This window comes from Pan paniscus, chromosome 2 (assembly GCF_029289425.2).
Source record: "Pan paniscus chromosome 2, NHGRI_mPanPan1-v2.0_pri, whole genome shotgun sequence".
Taxonomy (NCBI): Eukaryota; Metazoa; Chordata; class Mammalia; order Primates; family Hominidae; genus Pan; species Pan paniscus.
In genome coordinates this window covers 196,128,393-196,150,065 of record NC_085926.1, presented here as the reverse complement: position 1 = coordinate 196,150,065, position 21,673 = coordinate 196,128,393, and the positions used below count along the sequence as shown (strand labels likewise).

The 21,673-nt window shown below is 57.9% G+C and overlaps 4 long non-coding RNA genes across 4 annotated transcripts; all 4 read right to left on the bottom strand.

Annotated features, from left to right (window-relative positions):
* Window positions 1–868: 868 nt before the first annotated feature.
* On the bottom strand, window positions 869–3,232 carry LOC129397502 (uncharacterized). The gene is made up of 3 exons (XR_008624992.2): window positions 3,091–3,232; window positions 2,245–2,468; window positions 869–1,243 (listed from the first exon to the last, which is right to left on the bottom strand). It is a non-coding gene; the product is annotated as an uncharacterized LOC129397502 (long non-coding RNA).
* Window positions 3,233–4,381: 1,149 nt separating this feature from the next.
* LOC129397501 (uncharacterized) lies at window positions 4,382–7,396 on the bottom strand. The gene is made up of 3 exons (XR_008624991.2): window positions 6,663–7,396; window positions 5,660–5,883; window positions 4,382–4,678 (listed from the first exon to the last, which is right to left on the bottom strand). It is a non-coding gene; the product is annotated as an uncharacterized LOC129397501 (long non-coding RNA).
* Window positions 7,397–12,471: 5,075 nt separating this feature from the next.
* LOC129397500 (uncharacterized) lies at window positions 12,472–15,327 on the bottom strand. The gene is made up of 3 exons (XR_008624990.2): window positions 14,594–15,327; window positions 13,591–13,814; window positions 12,472–12,589 (listed from the first exon to the last, which is right to left on the bottom strand). It is a non-coding gene; the product is annotated as an uncharacterized LOC129397500 (long non-coding RNA).
* Window positions 15,328–16,529: 1,202 nt separating this feature from the next.
* LOC129397499 (uncharacterized) lies at window positions 16,530–18,921 on the bottom strand. Its single transcript, XR_008624989.2, has 3 exons — window positions 18,774–18,921; window positions 17,928–18,151; window positions 16,530–16,926 (listed from the first exon to the last, which is right to left on the bottom strand). It is a non-coding gene; the product is annotated as an uncharacterized LOC129397499 (long non-coding RNA).
* Window positions 18,922–21,673: the final 2,752 nt, after the last annotated feature.

Genomic DNA, 21,673 nt, shown 5'->3' with positions numbered 1-21,673 from the left:
TTCCCCCACTGGCCCTTAGGACCCCCATCGCAGGGGGCGGAGGCAACCCCCGTGAGGCGGGTTCTCAGAGCCAGCCCCTCTTCCCCCACTGGCCCTTAGGACCCCCATCGCAGGGGGGGGGAGGCACCCCCAGCGAGGCGGGGTCTCAGAGCCAGTCCCTCTTCGCCCACTGGCCCTTAGGACCCCCATCGCAGGGGGGGAGGCACCCCCCACGAGGCGGAGACTGAGAGCCAGCCCCTCTAAGTCTTCTGGCTCTTAGGACCCCCATCACGGGGGGGGGAGGCACCCCCCGCGAAGCGGGTACAGAGAGCCAGCCCCTCTAAGCCTTCTGGCTCTTAGAAACCCCATCCCGGGGGTGGAGGCACCCCCCGCGAGGCGGGTATAGAGACCCAGCCCCTCTTCTGCTCCTGGCTCTTAGGACCCCCATCACAGGGGGGGGAGGCACCCAACGAGAGGCGGGTACAGAGAGCCAGCCCCCCTTCCCCCACTGGCCCTTAGGACCCCCATCGCAGGGGCGGAGGCAACCCCCGTGAGGCGGGTTCTCAGAGCCAGCCCCTCTTCCCCCACTGGCCCTTAGGACCCCCATCACAGGGGGGGGAGGCACCCCCAGCGAGGCGGGGTCTCAGAGCCAGCCCCTCTTCCCCCAATGGCCCTTAGGACCCCCATCGCAGGGGGGGAAGGCGCCCCCCACGAGGCGGGTACAGAGAGCCAGCCCCACTTCTGCTCCTGGCTCTTAGGACCCCCATCACAGGGGGGGGAGGCACCCCCCGAGAGGCGGGTACAGAGAGCCAGCCCCCCTTCCCCCACTGGCCCTTAGGACCCTCATCGCAGGGGGGGGAGGCACCCCCCGCGAGGCGGGGTCTCAGAGCCAGCCCCTCTTCCCCCACTGGCTCTTAGGACCCCCATCGCAGTGGGGGGAGGCACCCCCAGCGAGGCGGGGTCTCAGAGCCAGCCCCTCTTCCCCCGCTGGCTCTGAGGATCCTCCGTGGACTCACAGCCTCTTTACCATATTGTGAGTAATATCATCTCCCCCTCTGGAGATTACGAACTCTTTCACAGACGGGTGTACACCCTCGGTGTACAGAGGGTGTACACCCGTCTGTATTGGGAGTAATATCATCCTCTTCCTCCCTGAATATGAAGAACAGTATCACAGGGGTGTTTCTGCTCCCTGCGATATCGCGTGTCATATCCTCCTCTCCCACGTTGCAATTAGAAGGAATATCAGTGGGGGCGTGTCCACCTGTAGGGAAAAGAAAGAGAGATCAGACTGTCACTGTGTCCATGTAGAAAGGAAAGACATAAGAGACTCCATTTTGAAAAAGACCTGTCCTTTAAACAATTGCTTTGCTGAGATGTTGTTAATTTGTAGCTTTGCCCTAGCCGCTTGGCCCCAGCCACTTTGACCCCACCTGGAGCTCACAAAAACATGTGTTGTATAAAATCAAAGTTTAAGGGATGTAGGGCTGTGCAGGACGTGCCTTGTTAACAAAATGTTTACCAGCAGTATACTTGGTAAAAGTCATCGCCATTCTCTAGTCTCAATAAACCGGGGACACAGTGCACTGTGGAAAGCCGCAGGGACCTCTGCCCTTGAAAGCAGGGTATTGTCCAGGCTTTCTCCCCATGTGGTAGTCTGAAATATAGCCTCATGGGATGAGAAAGACCTGACTGTCCCCCAGCCCGACACCCGTAATGGGTCCGTGCTGAGGTGGATTAGTAAAAGAGGAAAGCCTCTTGCAGCTGAGGTGGAGGAAGGCCACTATCTCCTGCTTGCCCCTGGGAACTGAATGTCTCGGTGTAAAACCCGATTGTACATTCGTTCAACTCTGAGATAGGAGAAAAGCTGCCCTGTGGCGGGAGGCCAGACATGTTTGCAGTAACACTGCCTTGTTCTTCTTTACTCCACTGAGATGTTTGGGTGGAGAGAAACAAATCTGGCTTACGTGCACGTCCAGTCATAGTACCTTCCCTTGAACCTAATTATGACATGGATTCTTTTGCTCACATGTCTTCTGCTGACTCTCTCCTTATCATCACCCTGCTCTCCTACGACATTCCTTTCTGCTAAAATCATGAAAATCATAATCAATAAAAACTGAGGGAACTCAGAGGCTGGTGCCGGTGCAGGTCCTTGGTGTGCTGAGCGCCGGTCCCCTGGACCCACTGTTGTATCTTTACACTTTCTCTCTGTGTCTTATTTCTTTTCTCAGTCTCTCGTCCCACCCAACTAGAAATACTCACAGGTGTGGAGGGGCAGTCCACCACTTCATCCACCTTCTGTCATATTGAAAGTAACATCATCTTCTTCCCTCCAGGATCGTGGGAATAATATCCCTGGGGGGTTTCCACTTTCTGCCATGTATGTAGTCATATCACCCCCTCCGCCGTGGAATATCATTAAGGAACATCTCACATGGGGCTGTATACATCCTCCGATATTGGGAGTGACATCAACCTCTCGGTCTCTGAATATGAGGAAGAAAATCACAGGGCGGGTGTACACCTCGTGCTCTACGATGGGGAGTCATATCTGTCTGTTATGGGGAGTAATATCATCCTCTCCCTTTCAGGATACTAATAACAATTTAACAGGCTGGGTGAACACAGCCTGCGATGCTGAAATTATCATCCTCTCCCCCTCTTTCTCCCCTGGCTCTTAGGATGCCCATCTCAGCGGAGCGAGCCACCCCCCGCGAGGCGGGGACTGAGCCAGCCCCTCTTCCCCCCTGGCTCTTAGGACCCCCATCGCAGTGGGGGGATGCACCCCTGGCGAGGCGCGGACTTAGAGCCAGCCGCTCTTCCCCCCCTGGCTCTTGGGACCCCCATCGCAGGGGGGGAGGCACCCCCTCGTGGCGGGGACTGAGAGCCAGCCCCTCTTCCCTCCATTTCTCTTAGGACCCCCATCGCAGGGGGGGAGGCACCCCCCGCGAGGCGGTGACTGAGAGCCAGCCCTTCTTCCTCGCCCAACTCTGAGGATCCCCATCACACGGGGGAGGCACACCCCGCGAGGAGGGGACTGAGAGCCAGTCCCTCTTCCCCCCCTGGCTTATGACCCCCATCGAGGATTCTAAGACCCTTAGGACCGACCTGGAGGGCTGTGGGTATTAGGTGTCCAAGAAGAAAACTCAGATCTGCCGACGACCGCAGGTAGCTTACTTGGGATTTACTATTCGACAGGTGTCCGAAAGCAGCCCGGGATCCGAAAGAAAGCAGGTCATTCGCAATCTTCCGGAGCCTAAGGGCCTAAGGGCCTTGGCAGCAACTGCCCTGCTAGTACAAGAAGCAAATCAGCTGACTCTTGGGAAAAACCAGAACATAAAGGCCCCCCAAGCTGTGGTGACTGAAAGCCAGCCCCTCTTCCCCTCCTGGCTCTTAGGACCCCCATCGCAGGAAGGGGAGGCACTCCCCGAGAGGCGGGCACTGAGAGCCAGCCCCTCATCCCCCCCTGGCTCTTAGGACCCACATCGCAGGGGGAGGAGGCACCTCCAGCGAGGCGGGGTCTCAGAGCCAGTCCCTCTTCCCCCACTGGCCCTTAGGACCCCCATCGCAGGGGGGGAGGCACCCCCCACGAGGCGGAGACTGAGAGCCAGCCCCTCTAAGCCTTCTGGCTCTTAGGACACCCATCACGGGGGGGGGAGGCACCCCCCGCGAAGCGGGTACAGAGAGCCAGCCCCTCTTAGCCTTCTGGCTCTTAGAAACCCCATCCCGGGGGTGGAGGCACCCCCCGCGAGGCGGGTATAGAGAGCCAGCCCCTCTTCTGCTCCTGGCTCTTAGGACCCCCATCACAGGGGGGGGAGGCACCCACCGAGAGGCGGGTACAGAGAGCCAGCCCCCCTTCCCCCACTGGCCCTTAGGACCCCCATCGCAGGGGCGGAGGCAACCCCCGTGAGGCGGGTTCTCAGAGCCAGCCCCTCTTCCCCACTGGCCCTTAGGACCCCCATCGCAGGGGGGGGAGGCACCCCCAGCGAGGCGGGGTCTCAGAGCCAGCCCCTCTTCCCCCAATGGCCCTTAGGACCCCCATCGCGGGGGGGGAGGCGCCCCCCACGAGGCGGGTACAGAGAGCCAGCCCCTCTTCTGCTCCTGGCTCTTAGGACCCCCATCACGGGGGGGGAGGCACCCCCCGCGAGGCGGGTACAGAGAGCCAGCCCCTCTTCTGCTCCTGGCTCTTAGGACCCCCATCACAGGAAGGGGAGGCACCCCCCGAGAGGCGGGTACAGAGAGCCAGCCCCCCTTCCCCCACTGGCCCTTAGGACCCCCATCGCAGGGGGGGAGGCACCCCCAGCGAGGCGTGGTCTCAGAGCCAGCCCCTCTTCCCCCACTGACTCTTAGGACCCCCATCGCAGTGGGGGGAGGCACCCCCAGTGAGGCGGGGTCTCAGAGCCAGCCCCTCTTCCCCCGCTGGCTCTGAGGATCCTCCGTGGACTCACAGCCTCTTTACCATATTGTGAGTAATATCATCTCCCCCTCTGGAGATTACGAACTCTTTCACAGACGGGTGTACACCCTCGGTGTACAGAGGGTGTACACCCGTCTGTATTGGGAGTAATATCATCCCCTTCCTCCCTGAATACGAAGAACAGTATCACAGGGGTGTTTCTGCTCCCTGCGATATCGCGTGTCATATCCTCCTCTCCCACGTTGCAATTAGAAGGAATATCAGTGGGGGCGTGTCCACCTGTAGGGAAAAGAAAGAGAGATCAGACTGTCACTGTGTCCATGTAGAAAGGAAAGACATAAGAGACTCCATTTTGAAAAAGACCTGTCCTTTAAACAATTGCTTTGCTGAGATGTTGTTAATTTGTAGCTTTGCCCTAGCCGCTTGGCCCCAGCCACTTTGACCCAACCTGGAGCTCACAAAAACATGTGTTGTATAAAATCAAAGTTTAAGGGATGTAGGGCTGTGCAGGACGTGCCTTGTTAACAAAATGTTTACCAGCAGTATACTTGGTAAAAGTCATCGCCATTCTCTAGTCTCAATAAAGCGGGGACACAGTGCACTGTGGAAAGCCGCAGGGACCTCTGCCCTTGAAAGCAGGGTATGTGATAGTCTGAAATATAGCCTCATGGGATGAGAAAGACCTGACTGTCCCCCAGCCCGACACCCGTAATGGGTCTGTGCTGAGGTGGATTAGTAAAAGAGGAAAGCCTCTTGCAGCTGAGATGGAGGAAGGCCACTATCTCCTGCTTGCCCCTGGGAACTGAATATCTCGGTGTAAAACCCGATTGTACATTCGTTCAACTCTGAGATAGGAGAAAAGCTGCCCTGTGGCGGGAGGCCAGACATGTTTGCAGTAACACTGCCTTGTTCTTCTTTACTCCACTGAGATGTTTGGGTTGAGAGAAACAAATCTGGCTTACGTGCACGTCCAGTCATAGTACCTTCCCTTGAACCTAATTATGACATAGATTCTTTTGCTCACATGTCTTCTGCTGACTCTCTCCTTATCATCACCCTGCTCTCCTACGACATTCCTTTCTGCTAAAATCATGAAAATCATAATCAATAAAAACTGAGGGAACTCAGAGGCTGGTGCCGGTGCAGGTCCTTGGTGTGCTGAGCGCCGGTCCCCTGGACCCACTGTTGTATCTTTACACTTTCTCTCTGTGTCTTATTTCTTTTCTCAGTCTCTCGTCCCACCCAACTAGAAATACTCACAGGTGTGGAGGGGCAGTCCACCACTTCATCCACCTTCTGTCATATTGAAAGTAACATCATCTTCTTCCCTCCAGGATCGTGGGAATAATATCCCTGGGGGGTTTCCACTTTCTGCCATGTATGTAGTCATATCACCCCCTCCGCCGTGGAATATCATTAAGGAACATCTCACATGGGGCTGTATACTTCCTCCGATATTGGGAGTGACATCAACCTCTCGGTCTCTGAATATGAGGAAGAAAATCACAGGGCGGGTGTACACCTCGTGCTCTACGATGGGGAGTCATATCTGTCTGTTATGGGGAGTAATATCATCCTCTCCCTTTCAGGATACTAATAACAATTTAACAGGCTGGGTGAACACAGCCTGCGATGCTGAAATTATCATCCTCTCCCCCTCTTTCTCCCCTGGCTCTTAGGATGCCCATCTCAGCGGAGCGAGCCACCCCCCGCGAGGCGGGGACTGAGCCAGCCCCTCTTCCCCCCTGGCTCTTAGGACCCGCATCGCAGTGGGGGGATGCACCCCTGGCGAGGCGCGGACTTAGAGCCAGCCGCTCTTCCCCCCCTGGCTCTTGGGACCCCCATCGCAGGGGGGGAGGCACCCCCTCGTGGCGGGGACTGAGAGCCAGCCCCTCTTCCCTCCATTTCTCTTAGGACCCCCATCGCAGGGGGGGAGGCACCCCCCGCGAGGCGGGGACTGAGAGCCAGCCGCTCTTTCCCCCCTGGCTCTTAGGACCCCCATCGCAGGGAGGGGAGGCACCCCCCGCGAGGCAGCGACTGAGAGCCAGCCCTTCTTCCTCGCCCAACTCTGAGGATCCCCATCACACGAGGGAGGCACACCCCGCGAGGCGGGGACTGAGAGCCAGCCCTTCTTCCTCGCCCAACTCTGAGGATCCCCATCACACGGGGGAGGCACACCCCGCGAGGCGGGGACTGAGAGCCAGTCCCTCTTCCCCCCCGGCTTATGACCCCCATCGAGGATTCTAAGACCCTTAGGACCGACCTGGAGGGCTGTGGGTATTAGGTGTCCAAGAAGAAAACTCAGATCTGCCGACGACCGCAGGTAGCTTACTTGGGATTTACTATTCGACAGGTGTCCGAAAGCAGCCCGGGATCCGAAAGAAAGCAGGTCATTCGCAATCTTCCGGAGCCTAAGGGCAGAAGGCTGGTGAGAGAATTCCTAGGAGCTGTGGGGTTTTGTAGACTGCGGAGCCCAACTTTGCAGTATTAGCCACGCCTTTGTATGACGTCACAAAGGGGGCGGGGACCGGGAACATTTGGAATGGGGATTCCAACAACAGCAAGTCTTTCATGACTTAAAGGAAAAACTTCTGAAAGCCCCAGCCCAGGGGCTAGCGGATCTCACAAAGCCTTTTCCACTGTATGCGTCAGAGAAAAGATGGCAGCTGGACTTTAAACCCAAACTGTGGGGCCCTGGCTGAGGCCGGTGGCCTACCTCTCTAAACAGCTAGACAGGGTTTCTAAAGGATGGCCCCCCTGTTTGAGGGCCTTGGCAGCAACTGCCGTGCTAGTACAAGAAGCAAATCAGCTGACTCTTGGGAAAAACCAGAACATAAAGGCCCCCCAAGCTGTGGTGACTGAAAGCCAGCCCCTCTTCCCCTCCTGGCTCTTAGGACCCCCATCGCAGGAAGGGGAGGCACTCCCCGAGAGGCGGGCACTGAGAGCCAGCCCCTCATCCCCCCCTGGCTCTTAGGACCCACATCGCAGGGGGAGGAGGCACCTCCAGCGAGGCGGGGTCTCAGAGCCAGTCCCTCCTCCCCCACTGGCCCTTAGGACCCCCATCGCAGGGGGGCAGGCACCCCCCACGAGGCGGAGACTGAGAGCCAGCCCCTCTAAGCCTTCTGGCTCTTAGGACCCCCATCACGGGGGGGGGAGGCACCCCCCGCGAAGCGGGTACAGAGAGCCAGCCCCTCTAAGCCTTCTGGCTCTTAGAAACCCCATCCCGGGGGTGGAGGCACCCCCCGCGAGGCGGGTATAGAGAGCCAGCCCCTCTTCTGCTCCTGGCTCTTAGGACCCCCATCACAGGGGGGAGAGGCACCCACCGAGAGGCGGGTACAGAGAGCCAGCCCCCCTTCCCCCACTGGCCCTTAGGACCCCCATCGCAGGGGGCGGAGGCAACCCCCGTGAGGCGGGTTCTCAGAGCCAGCCCCTCTTCCCCCACTGGCCCTTAGGACCCCCATCGCAGGGGGGGGGAGGCACCCCCAGCGAGGCGGGGTCTCAGAGCCAGTCCCTCTTCGCCCACTGGCCCTTAGGACCCCCATCGCAGGGGGGGAGGCACCCCCCACGAGGCGGAGACTGAGAGCCAGCCCCTCTAAGTCTTCTGGCTCTTAGGACCCCCATCACGGGGGGGGGAGGCACCCCCCGCGAAGCGGGTACAGAGAGCCAGCCCCTCTAAGCCTTCTGGCTCTTAGAAACCCCATCCCGGGGGTGGAGGCACCCCCCGCGAGGCGGGTATAGAGACCCAGCCCCTCTTCTGCTCCTGGCTCTTAGGACCCCCATCACAGGGGGGGGAGGCACCCAACGAGAGGCGGGTACAGAGAGCCAGCCCCCCTTCCCCCACTGGCCCTTAGGACCCCCATCGCAGGGGCGGAGGCAACCCCCGTGAGGCGGGTTCTCAGAGCCAGCCCCTCTTCCCCCACTGGCCCTTAGGACCCCCATCACAGGGGGGGGAGGCACCCCCAGCGAGGCGGGGTCTCAGAGCCAGCCCCTCTTCCCCCAATGGCCCTTAGGACCCCCATCGCAGGGGGGGAAGGCGCCCCCCACGAGGCGGGTACAGAGAGCCAGCCCCACTTCTGCTCCTGGCTCTTAGGACCCCCATCACAGGGGGGGGAGGCACCCCCCGAGAGGCGGGTACAGAGAGCCAGCCCCCCTTCCCCCACTGGCCCTTAGGACCCTCATCGCAGGGGGGGGAGGCACCCCCCGCGAGGCGGGGTCTCAGAGCCAGCCCCTCTTCCCCCACTGGCTCTTAGGACCCCCATCGCAGTGGGGGGAGGCACCCCCAGCGAGGCGGGGTCTCAGAGCCAGCCCCTCTTCCCCCGCTGGCTCTGAGGATCCTCCGTGGACTCACAGCCTCTTTACCATATTGTGAGTAATATCATCTCCCCCTCTGGAGATTACGAACTCTTTCACAGACGGGTGTACACCCTCGGTGTACAGAGGGTGTACACCCGTCTGTATTGGGAGTAATATCATCCTCTTCCTCCCTGAATATGAAGAACAGTATCACAGGGGTGTTTCTGCTCCCTGCGATATCGCGTGTCATATCCTCCTCTCCCACGTTGCAATTAGAAGGAATATCAGTGGGGGCGTGTCCACCTGTAGGGAAAAGAAAGAGAGATCAGACTGTCACTGTGTCCATGTAGAAAGGAAAGACATAAGAGACTCCATTTTGAAAAAGACCTGTCCTTTAAACAATTGCTTTGCTGAGATGTTGTTAATTTGTAGCTTTGCCCTAGCCGCTTGGCCCCAGCCACTTTGACCCAACCTGGAGCTCACAAAAACATGTGTTGTATAAAATCAAAGTTTAAGGGATGTAGGGCTGCGCAGGACGTGCCTTGTTAACAAAATGTTTACCAGCAGTATACTTGGTAAAAGTCATCGCCATTCTCTAGTCTCAATAAACCGGGGACACAGTGCACTGTGGAAAGCCGCAGGGACCTCGGCCCTTGAAAGCAGGGTATTGTCCAAGCTCTCTCCCCATGTGATAGTCTGAAATATAGCCTCATGGGATGAGAAAGACCTGACTGTCCCCCAGCCCGACACCCGTAATGGGTCTGTGCTGAGGTGGATTAGTAAAAGAGGAAAGCCTCTTGCAGCTGAGATGGAGGAAGGCCACTATCTCCTGCTTGCCCCTGGGAACTGAATGTCTCGGTGTAAAACCCGATTGTACATTCGTTCAACTCTGAGATAGGAGAAAAGCTGCCCTGTGGCGGGAGGCCAGACATGTTTGCAGTAACACTGCCTTGTTCTTCTTTACTCCACTGAGATGTTTGGGTGCAGAGAAACAAATCTGGCTTACGTGCACGTCCAGTCATAGTACCTTCCCTTGAACCTAATTATGACATGGATTCTTTTGCTCACATGTCTTCTGCTGACTCTCTCCTTATCATCACCCTGCTCTCCTACGACATTCCTTTCTGCTAAAATCATGAAAATCATAATCAATAAAAACTGAGGGAACTCAGAGGCTGGTGCCGGTGCAGGTCCTTGGTGTGCTGAGCGCCGGGCCCCTGGACCCACTGTTGTATCTTTACACTTTCTCTCTGTGTCTTATTTCTTTTCTCAGTCTCTCGTCCCACCCAACTAGAAATACTCACAGGTGTGGAGGGGCAGTCCACCACTTCATCCACCTTCTGTCATATTGAAAGTAACATCATCTTCTTCCCTCCAGGATCGTGGGAATAATATCCCTGGGGGGTTTCCACTTTCTGCCATGTATGTAGTCATATCACCCCCTCCGCCGTGGAATATCATTAAGGAACATCTCACATGGGGCTGTATACTTCCTCCGATATTGGGAGTGACATCAACCTCTCGGTCTGTGAATATGAGGAAGAACATCACAGGGCGAGTGTACACCTCGTGCTCTACGATGGGGAGTCATATCTGTCTGTTATGGGGAGTAATATCATCCTCTCCCTTTCAGGATACTAATAACAATTTAACAGGCTGGGTGAACACAGCCTGCGATGCTGAAATTATCATTCTCTCCCCCTCTTTCTCCCCTGGCTCTTAGGATGCCCATCTCAGCGGAGCGAGCCACCCCCCGCGAGGCGGGGACTGAGCCAGCCCCTCTTCCCCCCTGGCTCTTCGGACCCGCATCGCAGTGGGGGGATTCACCCCTGGCGAGGCGCGGACTTAGAGCCAGCCGCTCTTCCCCCCCTGGCTCTTGGGACCCCCATCGCAGGGGGGGAGGCACCCCCTCGTGGCGGGGACTGAGAGCCAGCCCCTCTTCCCTCCATTTCTCTTAGGACCCCCATCGCAGGGGGGGAGGCACCCCCCGCGAGGCGGGGACTGAGAGCCAGCCGCTCTTTCCCCCCTGGGTCTTAGGACCCCCATCGCAGGGAGGGGAGGCACCCCCCGCGAGGCGGTGACTGAGAGCCAGCCCTTCTTCCTCGCCCAACTCTGAGGATCCCCATCACACGAGGGAGGCACACCCCGCGAGGCGGGGACTGAGAGCCAGCCCTTCTTCCTCGCCCAACTCTGAGGATCCCCATCACACGGGGGAGGCACACCCCGCGAGGCGGGGACTGAGAGCCAGTCCCTCTTCCCCCCCTGGCTTATGACCCCCATCGAGGATTCTAAGACCCTTAGGACCGACCTGGAGGGCTGTGGGTATTAGGTGTCCAAGAAGAAAACTCAGATCTGCCGACGACCGCAGGTAGCTTACTTGGGATTTACTATTCGACAGGTGTCCGAAAGCAGCCCGGGATCCGAAAGAAAGCAGGTCATTCGCAATCTTCCGGAGCCTAAGGGCCTAAGGGCCTTGGCAGCAACTGCCGTGCTAGTACAAGAAGCAAATCAGCTGACTCTTGGGAAAAACCAGAACATAAAGGCCCCCCAAGCTGTGGTGACTGAAAGCCAGCCCCTCTTCCCCTCCTGGCTCTTAGGACCCCCATCGCAGGAAGGGGAGGCACTCCCCGAGAGGCGGGCACTGAGAGCCAGCCCCTCATCCCCCCCTGGCTCTTAGGACCCACATCGCAGGGGGAGGAGGCACCTCCAGCGAGGCGGGGTCTCAGAGCCAGTCCCTCTTCCCCCACTGGCCCTTAGGACCCCCATCGCAGGGGGGGAGGCACCCCCCACGAGGCGGAGACTGAGAGCCAGCCCCTCTAAGCCTTCTGGCTCTTAGGACACCCATCACGGGGGGGGGAGGCACCCCCCGCGAAGCGGGTACAGAGAGCCAGCCCCTCTTAGCCTTCTGGCTCTTAGAAACCCCATCCCGGGGGTGGAGGCACCCCCCGCGAGGCGGGTATAGAGAGCCAGCCCCTCTTCTGCTCCTGGCTCTTAGGACCCCCATCACAGGGGGGGGAGGCACCCACCGAGAGGCGGGTACAGAGAGCCAGCCCCCCTTCCCCCACTGGCCCTTAGGACCCCCATCGCAGGGGCGGAGGCAACCCCCGTGAGGCGGGTTCTCAGAGCCAGCCCCTCTTCCCCACTGGCCCTTAGGACCCCCATCGCAGGGGGGGGAGGCACCCCCAGCGAGGCGGGGTCTCAGAGCCAGCCCCTCTTCCCCCAATGGCCCTTAGGACCCCCATGGCAGGGGGGGGAGGCGCCCCCCACGAGGTGGGTACAGAGAGCCAGCCCCACTTCTGCTCCTGGCTCTTAGGACCCCCATCACGGGGGGGGAGGCACCCCCCGCGAGGCGGGTACAGAGAGCCAGCCCCTCTTCTGCTCCTGGCTCTTAGGACCCCCATCACAGGAAGGGGACGCACCCCCCGAGAGGCGGGTACAGAGAGCCAGCCCCCCTTCCCCCACTGGCCCTTAGGACCCCCATCGCAGGGGGGGAGGCACCCCCAGCGAGGCGTGGTTTCAGAGCCAGCCCCTCTTCCCCCACTGACTCTTAGGACCCCCATCGCAGTGGGGGGAGGCACCCCCAGTGAGGCGGGGTCTCAGAGCCAGCCCCTCTTCCCCCGCTGGCTCTGAGGATCCTCCGTGGACTCACAGCCTCTTTACCATATTGTGAGTAATATCATCTCCCCCTTTGGAGATTACGAACTCTTTCACAGACGGGTGTACACCCTCGGTGTACAGAGGGTGTACACCCGTCTGTATTGGGAGTAATATCATCCCCTTCCTCCCTGAATACGAAGAACAGTATCACAGGGGTGTTTCTGCTCCCTGCGATATCGCGTGTCATATCCTCCTCTCCCACGTTGCAATTAGAAGGAATATCAGTGGGGGCGTGTCCACCTGTAGGGAAAAGAAAGAGAGATCAGACTGTCACTGTGTCCATGTAGAAAGGAAAGACATAAGAGACTCCATTTTGAAAAAGACCTGTCCTTTAAACAATTGCTTTGCTGAGATGTTGTTAATTTGTAGCTTTGCCCTAGCCGCTTGGCCCCAGCCACTTTGACCCAACCTGGAGCTCACAAAAACATGTGTTGTATAAAATCAAAGTTTAAGGGATGTAGGGCTGTGCAGGACGTGCCTTGTTAACGAAATGTTTACCAGCAGTATACTTGGTAAAAGTCATCGCCATTCTCTAGTCTCAATAAACCGGGGACACAATGCACTGTGGAAAGCCGCAGGGACCTCTGCCCTTGAAAGCAGGGTATTGTCCAAGCTCTCTCCCCATCTGATAGTCTGAAATATAGCCTCATGGGATGAGAAAGACCTGACTGTCCCCCAGCCCGACACCCGTAATGGGTCTGTGCTGAGGTGGATTAGTAAAAGAGGAAAGCCTCTTGCAGCTGAGATGGAGGAAGGCCACTGTCTCCTGCTTGCCCCTGGGAACTGAATGTCTCGGTGTAAAACCCGATTGTACATTCGTTCAACTCTGAGATAGGAGAAAAGCTGCCCTGTGGCGGGAGGCGAGACATGTTTGCAGTAACACTGCCTTGTTCTTCTTTACTCCACTGAGATGTTTGGGTGGAGAGAAACAAATCTGGCTTACGTGCACGTCCAGTCATAGTACCTTCCCTTGAACCTAATTATGACATGGATTCTTTTGCTCACATGTCTTCTGCTGACTCTCTCCTTATCATCACCCTGCTCTCCTACGACATTCCTTTCTGCTAAAATCATGAAAATCATAATCAATAAAAACTGAGGGAACTCAGAGGCTGGTGCCGGTGCAGGTCCTTGGTGTGCTGAGCGCCGGTCCCCTGGACCCACTGTTGTATCTTTACACTTTCTCTCTGTGTCTTATTTCTTTTCTCAGTCTCTCGTCCCACCCAACTAGAAATACTCACAGGTGTGGAGGGGCAGTCCACCACTTCATCCACCTTCTGTCATATTGAAAGTAACATCATCTTCTTCCCTCCAGGATCGTGGGAATAATATCCCTGGGGGGTTTCCACTTTCTGCCATGTATGTAGTCATATCACCCCCTCCGCCGTGGAATATCATTAAGGAACATCTCACATGGGGCTGTATACTTCCTCCGATATTGGGAGTGACATCAACCTCTCGGTCTCTGAATATGAGGAAGAAAATCACAGGGCGGGTGTACACCTCGTGCTCTACGATGGGGAGTCATATCTGTCTGTTATGGGGAGTAATATCATCCTCTCCCTTTCAGGATACTAATAACAATTTAACAGGCTGGGTGAACACAGCCTGCGATGCTGAAATTATCATCCTCTCCCCCTCTTTCTCCCCTGGCTCTTAGGATGCCCATCTCAGCGGAGCGAGCCACCCCCCGCGAGGCGGGGACTGAGCCAGCCCCTCTTCCCCCCTGGCTCTTAGGACCCGCATCGCAGTGGGGGGATGCACCCCTGGCGAGGCGCGGACTTAGAGCCAGCCGCTCTTCCCCCCCTGGCTCTTGGGACCCCCATCGCAGGGGGGGAGGCACCCCCTCGTGGCGGGGACTGAGAGCCAGCCCCTCTTCCCTCCATTTCTCTTAGGACCCCCATCGCAGGGGGGGAGGCACCCCCCGCGAGGCGGGGACTGAGAGCCAGCCGCTCTTTCCCCCCTGGCTCTTAGGACCCCCATCGCAGGGAGGGGAGGCACCCCCCGCGAGGCAGCGACTGAGAGCCAGCCCTTCTTCCTCGCCCAACTCTGAGGATCCCCATCACACGAGGGAGGCACACCCCGCGAGGCGGGGACTGAGAGCCAGCCCTTCTTCCTCGCCCAACTCTGAGGATCCCCATCACACGGGGGAGGCACACCCCGCGAGGCGGGGACTGAGAGCCAGTCCCTCTTCACCCCCGGCTTATGACCCCCATCGAGGATTCTAAGACCCTTAGGACCGACCTGGAGGGCTGTGGGTATTAGGTGTCCAAGAAGAAAACTCAGATCTGCCGACGACCGCAGGTAGCTTACTTGGGATTTACTATTCGACAGGTGTCCGAAAGCAGCCCGGGATCCGAAAGAAAGCAGGTCATTCGCAATCTTCCGGAGCCTAAGGGCAGAAGGCTGGTGAGAGAATTCCTAGGAGCTGTGGGGTTTTGTAGACTGCGGAGCCCAACTTTGCAGTATTAGCCACGCCTTTGTATGACGTCACAAAGGGGGCGGGGACCGGGAACATTTGGAATGGGGATTCCAACAACAGCAAGTCTTTCATGACTTAAAGGAAAAACTTCTGAAAGCCCCAGCCCAGGGGCTAGCGGATCTCACAAAGCCTTTTCCACTGTATGCGTCAGAGAAAAGATGGCAGCTGGACTTTAAACCCAAACTGTGGGGCCCTGGCTGAGGCCGGTGGCCTACCTCTCTAAACAGCTAGACAGGGTTTCTAAAGGATGGCCCCCCTGTTTGAGGGCCTTGGCAGCAACTGCCGTGCTAGTACAAGAAGCAAATCAGCTGACTCTTGGGAAAAACCAGAACATAAAGGCCCCCCAAGCTGTGGTGACTGAAAGCCAGCCCCTCTTCCCCTCCTGGCTCTTAGGACCCCCATCGCAGGAAGGGGAGGCACTCCCCGAGAGGCGGGCACTGAGAGCCAGCCCCTCATCCCCCCCTGGCTCTTAGGACCCACATCGCAGGGGGAGGAGGCACCTCCAGCGAGGCGGGGTCTCAGAGCCAGTCCCTCCTCCCCCACTGGCCCTTAGGACCCCCATCGCAGGGGGGCAGGCACCCCCCACGAGGCGGAGACTGAGAGCCAGCCCCTCTAAGCCTTCTGGCTCTTAGGACCCCCATCACGGGGGGGGGAGGCACCCCCCGCGAAGCGGGTACAGAGAGCCAGCCCCTCTAAGCCTTCTGGCTCTTAGAAACCCCATCCCGGGGGTGGAGGCACCCCCCGCGAGGCGGGTATAGAGAGCCAGCCCCTCTTCTGCTCCTGGCTCTTAGGACCCCCATCACAGGGGGGAGAGGCACCCACCGAGAGGCGGGTACAGAGAGCCAGCCCCCCTTCCCCCACTGGCCCTTAGGACCCCCATCGCAGGGGGCGGAGGCAACCCCCGTGAGGCGGGTTCTCAGAGCCAGCCCCTCTTCCCCCACTGGCCCTTAGGACCCCCATCGCAGGGGGGGGGAGGCACCCCCAGCGAGGCGGGGTCTCAGAGCCAGTCCCTCTTCGCCCACTGGCCCTTAGGACCCCCATCGCAGGGGGGGAGGCACCCCCCACGAGGCGGAGACTGAGAGCCAGCCCCTCTAAGTCTTCTGGCTCTTAGGACCCCCATCACGGGGGGGGGAGGCACCCCCCGCGAAGCGGGTACAGAGAGCCAGCCCCTCTAAGCCTTCTGGCTCTTAGAAACCCCATCCCGGGGGTGGAGGCACCCCCCGCGAGGCGGGTATAGAGACCCAGCCCCTCTTCTGCTCCTGGCTCTTAGGACCCCCATCACAGGGGGGGGAGGCACCCAACGAGAGGCGGGTACAGAGAGCCAGCCCCCCTTCCCCCACTGGCCCTTAGGACCCCCATCGCAGGGGCGGAGGCAACCCCCGTGAGGCGGGTTCTCAGAGCCAGCCCCTCTTCCCCCACTGGCCCTTAGGACCCCCATCACAGGGGGGGGAGGCACCCCCAGCGAGGCGGGGTCTCAGAGCCAGCCCCTCTTCCCCCAATGGCCCTTAGGACCCCCATCGCAGGGGGGGAAGGCGCCCCCCACGAGGCGGGTACAGAGAGCCAGCCCCACTTCTGCTCCTGGCTCTTAGGACCCCCATCACAGGGGGGGGAGGCACCCCCCGAGAGGCGGGTACAGAGAGCCAGCCCCCCTTCCCCCACTGGCCCTTAGGACCCTCATCGCAGGGGGGGGAGGCACCCCCCGCGAGGCGGGGTCTCAGAGCCAGCCCCTCTTCCCCCACTGGCTCTTAGGACCCCCATCGCAGTGGGGGGAGGCACCCCCAGCGAGGCGGGGTCTCAGAGCCAGCCCCTCTTCCCCCGCTGGCTCTGAGGATCCTCCGTGGACTCACAGCCTCTTTACCATATTGTGAGTAATATCATCTCCCCCTCTGGAGATTACGAACTCTTTCACAGACGGGTGTACACCCTCGGTGTACAGAGGGTGTACACCCGTCTGTATTGGGAGTAATATCATCCTCTTCCTCCCTGAATATGAAGAACAGTATCACAGGGGTGTTTCTGCTCCCTGCGATATCGCGTGTCATATCCTCCTCTCCCACGTTGCAATTAGAAGGAATATCAGTGGGGGCGTGTCCACCTGTAGGGAAAAGAAAGAGAGATCAGACTGTCACTGTGTCCATGTAGAAAGGAAAGACATAAGAGACTCCATTTTGAAAAAGACCTGTCCTTTAAACAATTGCTTTGCTGAGATGTTGTTAATTTGTAGCTTTGCCCTAGCCGCTTGGCCCCAGCCACTTTGACCCAACCTGGAGCTCACAAAAACATGTGTTGTATAAAATCAAAGTTTAAGGGATGTAGGGCTGCGCAGGACGTGCCTTGTTAACAAAATGTTTACCAGCAGTATACTTGGTAAAAGTCATCGCCATTCTCTAGTCTCAATAAACCGGGGACACAGTGCACTGTGGAAAGCCGCAGGGACCTCTGCCCTTGAAAGCAGGGTATTGTCCAGGCTCTCTCCCCATGTGATAGTCTGAAATATAGCCTCATGGGATGAGAAAGACCTGACTGTCCCCCAGCCCGACACCCGTAATGGGTCTGTGCTGAGGTGGATTAGTAAAAGAGGAAAGCCTCTTGCAGCTGAGATGGAGGAAGGCCACTATCTCCTGCTTGCCCCTGGGAACTGAATGTCTCGGTGTAAAACCCGATTGTACATTCGTTCAACTCTGAGATAGGAGAAAAGCTGCCCTGTGGCGGGAGGCGAGACATGTTTGCAGTAACACTGCCTTGTTCTTCTTTACTCCACTGAGATGTTTGGGTGGAGAGAAACAAATCTGGCTTACGTGCACGTCCAGTCATAGTACCTTCCCTTGAACCTAATTATGACATGGATTCTTTTGCTCACATGTCTTCTGCTGACTCTCTCCTTATCATCACCCTGCTCTCCTACGACATTCCTTTCTGCTAAAATCATGAAAATCATAATCAATAAAAACTGAGGGAACTCAGAGGCTGGTGCCGGTGCAGGTCCTTGGTGTGCTGAGCGCCGGTCCCCTGGACCCACTGTTGTATCTTTACACTTTCTCTCTGTGTCTTATTTCTTTTCTCAGTCTCTCGTCCCACCCAACTAGAAATACTCACAGGTGTGGAGGGGCAGTCCACCACTTCATCCACCTTCTGTCATATTGAAAGTAACATCATCTTCTTCCCTCCAGGATCGTGGGAATAATATCCCTGGGGGGTTTCCACTTTCTGCCATGTATGTAGTCATATCACCCCCTCCGCCGTGGAATATCATTAAGGAACATCTCACATGGGGCTGTATACATCCTCCGATATTGGGAGTGACATCAACCTCTCGGTCTCTGAATATGAGGAAGAAAATCACAGGGCGGGTGTACACCTCGTGCTCTACGATGGGGAGTCATATCTGTCTGTTATGGGGAGTAATATCATCCTCTCCCTTTCAGGATACTAATAACAATTTAACAGGCTGGGTGAACACAGCCTGCGATGCTGAAATTATCATCCTCTCCCCCTCTTTCTCCCCTGGCTCTTAGGATGCCCATCTCAGCGGAGCGAGCCACCCCCCGCGAGGCGGGGACTGAGCCAGCCCCTCTTCCCCCCTGGCTCTTAGGACCCCCATCGCAGTGGGGGGATGCACCCCTGGCGAGGCGCGGACTTAGAGCCAGCCGCTCTTCCCCCCCTGGCTCTTGGGACCCCCATCGCAGGGGGGGAGGCACCCCCTCGTGGCGGGGACTGAGAGCCAGCCCCTCTTCCCTCCATTTCTCTTAGGACCCCCATCGCAGGGGGGGAGGCACCCCCCGCGAGGCGGTGACTGAGAGCCAGCCCTTCTTCCTCGCCCAACTCTGAGGATCCCCATCACATGGGGGAGGCACACCCCGCGAGGCGGGGACTGAGAGCCAGTCCCTCTTCCCCCCCTGGCTTATGACCCCCATCGAGGATTCTAAGACCCTTAGGACCGACCTGGAGGGCTGTGGGTATTAGGTGTCCAAGAAGAAAACTCAGATCTGCCGACGACCGCAGGTAGCTTACTTGGGATTTACTATTCGACAGGTGTCCGAAAGCAGCCCGGGATCCGAAAGAAAGCAGGTCATTCGCAATCTTCCGGAGCCTAAGGGCCTAAGGGCCTTGGCAGCAACTGCCCTGCTAGTACAAGAAGCAAATCAGCTGACTCTTGGGAAAAACCAGAACATAAAGGCCCCCCAAGCTGTGGTGACTGAAAGCCAGCCCCTCATCCCCCCCTGGCTCTTAGGACCCACATCGCAGGGGGAGGAGGCACCTCCAGCGAGGCGGGGTCTCAGAGCCAGTCCCTCTTCCCCCAATGGCCCTTAGGACCCCCATCGCAGGGGGGGGAGGCGCCCCCCACGAGGCGGGTACAGAGAGCCAGCCCCACTTCTGCTCCTGGCTCTTAGGACCCCCATCACGGGGGGGGAGGCACCCCCCGCGAGGCGGGTACAGAGAGCCAGCCCCTCTTCTGCTCCTGGCTCTTAGGACCCCCATCACAGGAAGGGGAGGCACCCCCCGAGAGGCGGGTACAGAGAGCCAGCCCCCCTTCCCCCACTGGCCCTTAGGACCCCCATCGCAGGGGGGGAGGCACCCCCAGCGAGGCGTGGTCTCAGAGCCAGCCCCTCTTCCCCCACTGACTCTTAGGACCCCCATCGCAGTGGGGGGAGGCACCCCCAGTGAGGCGGGGTCTCAGAGCCAGCCCCTCTTCCCCCAATGGCCCTTAGGACCCCCATCGCAGGGGGGGAAGGCGCCCCCCACGAGGCGGGTACAGAGAGCCAGCCCCACTTCTGCTCCTGGCTCTTAGGACCCCCATCACAGGGGGGGGAGGCACCCCCCGAGAGGCGGGTACAGAGAGCCAGCCCCCCTTCCCCCACTGGCCCTTAGGACCCTCATCGCAGGGGGGGGAGGCACCCCCCGCGAGGCGGGGTCTCAGAGCCAGCCCCTCTTCCCCCACTGGCTCTTAGGACCCCCATCGCAGTGGGGGGAGGCACCCCCAGCGAGGCGGGGTCTCAGAGCCAGCCCCTCTTCCCCCGCTGGCTCTGAGGATCCTCCGTGGACTCACAGCCTCTTTACCATATTGTGAGTAATATCATCTCCCCCTCTGGAGATTACGAACTCTTTCACAGACGGGTGTACACCCTCGGTGTACAGAGGGTGTACACCCGTCTGTATTGGGAGTAATATCATCCTCTTCCTCCCTGAATATGAAGAACAGTATCACAGGGGTGTTTCTGCTCCCTGCGATATCGCGTGTCATATCCTCCTCTCCCACGTTGCAATTAGAAGGAATATCAGTGGGGGCGTGTCCACCTGTAGGGAAAAGAAAGAGAGATCAGACTGTCACTCTGTCCATGTAGAAAGGAAAGACATAAGAGACTCCATTTTGAAAAAGACCTGTCCTTTAAACAATTGCTTTGCTGAGATGTTGTTAATTTGTAGCTTTGCCCTAGCCGCTTGGCCCCAGCCACTTTGACCCAACCTGGAGCTCACAAAAACATGTGTTGTATAAAATCAAAGTTTAAGGGATGTAGGGCTGCGCAGGACGTGCCTTGTTAACAAAATGTTTACCAGCAGTATACTTGGTAAAAGTCATCGCCATTCTCTAGTCTCAATAAACCGGGGACACAGTGCACTGTGGAAAGCCGCAGGGACCTCTGCCCTTGAAAGCAGGGTATTGTCCAGGCTCTCTCCCCATGTGATAGTCTGAAATATAGCCTCATGGGATGAGAAAGACCTGACTGTCCCCCAGCCCGACACCCGTAATGGGTCTGTGCTGAGGTGGATTAGTAAAAGAGGAAAGCCTCTTGCAGCTGAGATGGAGGAAGGCCACTATCTCCTGCTTGCCCCTGGGAACTGAATGTCTCGGTGTAAAACCCGATTGTACATTCGTTCAACTCTGAGATAGGAGAAAAGCTGCCCTGTGGCGGGAGGCCAGACATGTTTGCAGTAACACTGCCTTGTTCTTCTTTACTCCACTGAGATGTTTGGGTGGAGAGAAACAAATCTGGCTTACGTGCACGTCCAGTCACAGTACCTTCCCTTGAACCTAATTATGACATGGATTCTTTTGCTCACATGTCTTCTGCTGACTCTCTCCTTATCATCACCCTGCTCTCCTACGACATTCCTTTCTGCTAAAATCATGAAAATCATAATCAATAAAAACTGAGGGAACTCAGAGGCTGGTGCCGGTGCAGGTCCTTGGTGTGCTGAGCGCCGGTCCCCTGGACCCACTGTTGTATCTTTACACTTTCTCTCTGTGTCTTATTTCTTTTCTCAGTCTCTCGTCCCACCCAACTAGAAATACTCACAGGTGTGGAGGGGCAGTCCACCACTTCATCCACCTTCTGTCATATTGAAAGTAACATCATCTTCTTCCCTCCAGGATCGTGGGAATAATATCCCTGGGGGGTTTCCACTTTCTGCCATGTATGTAGTCATATCACCCCCTCCGCCGTGGAATATCATTAAGGAACATCTCACATGGGGCTGTATACTTCCTCCGATATTGGGAGTGACATCAACCTCTCGGTCTGTGAATATGAGGAAGAACATCACAGGGCGAGTGTACACCTCGTGCTCTACGATGGGGAGTCATATCTGTCTGTTATGGGGAGTAATATCATCCTCTCCCTTTCAGGATACTAATAACAATTTAACAGGCTGGGTGAACACAGCCTGCGATGCTGAAATTATCATCCTCTCCCCCTCTTTCTCCCCTGGCTCTTAGGATGCCCATCTCAGCGGAGCGAGCCACCCCCCGCGAGGCGGGGACTGAGCCAGCCCCTCTTCCCCCCTGGCTCTTAGGACCCGCATCGCAGTGGGGGGATTCACCCCTGGCGAGGCGCGGACTTAGA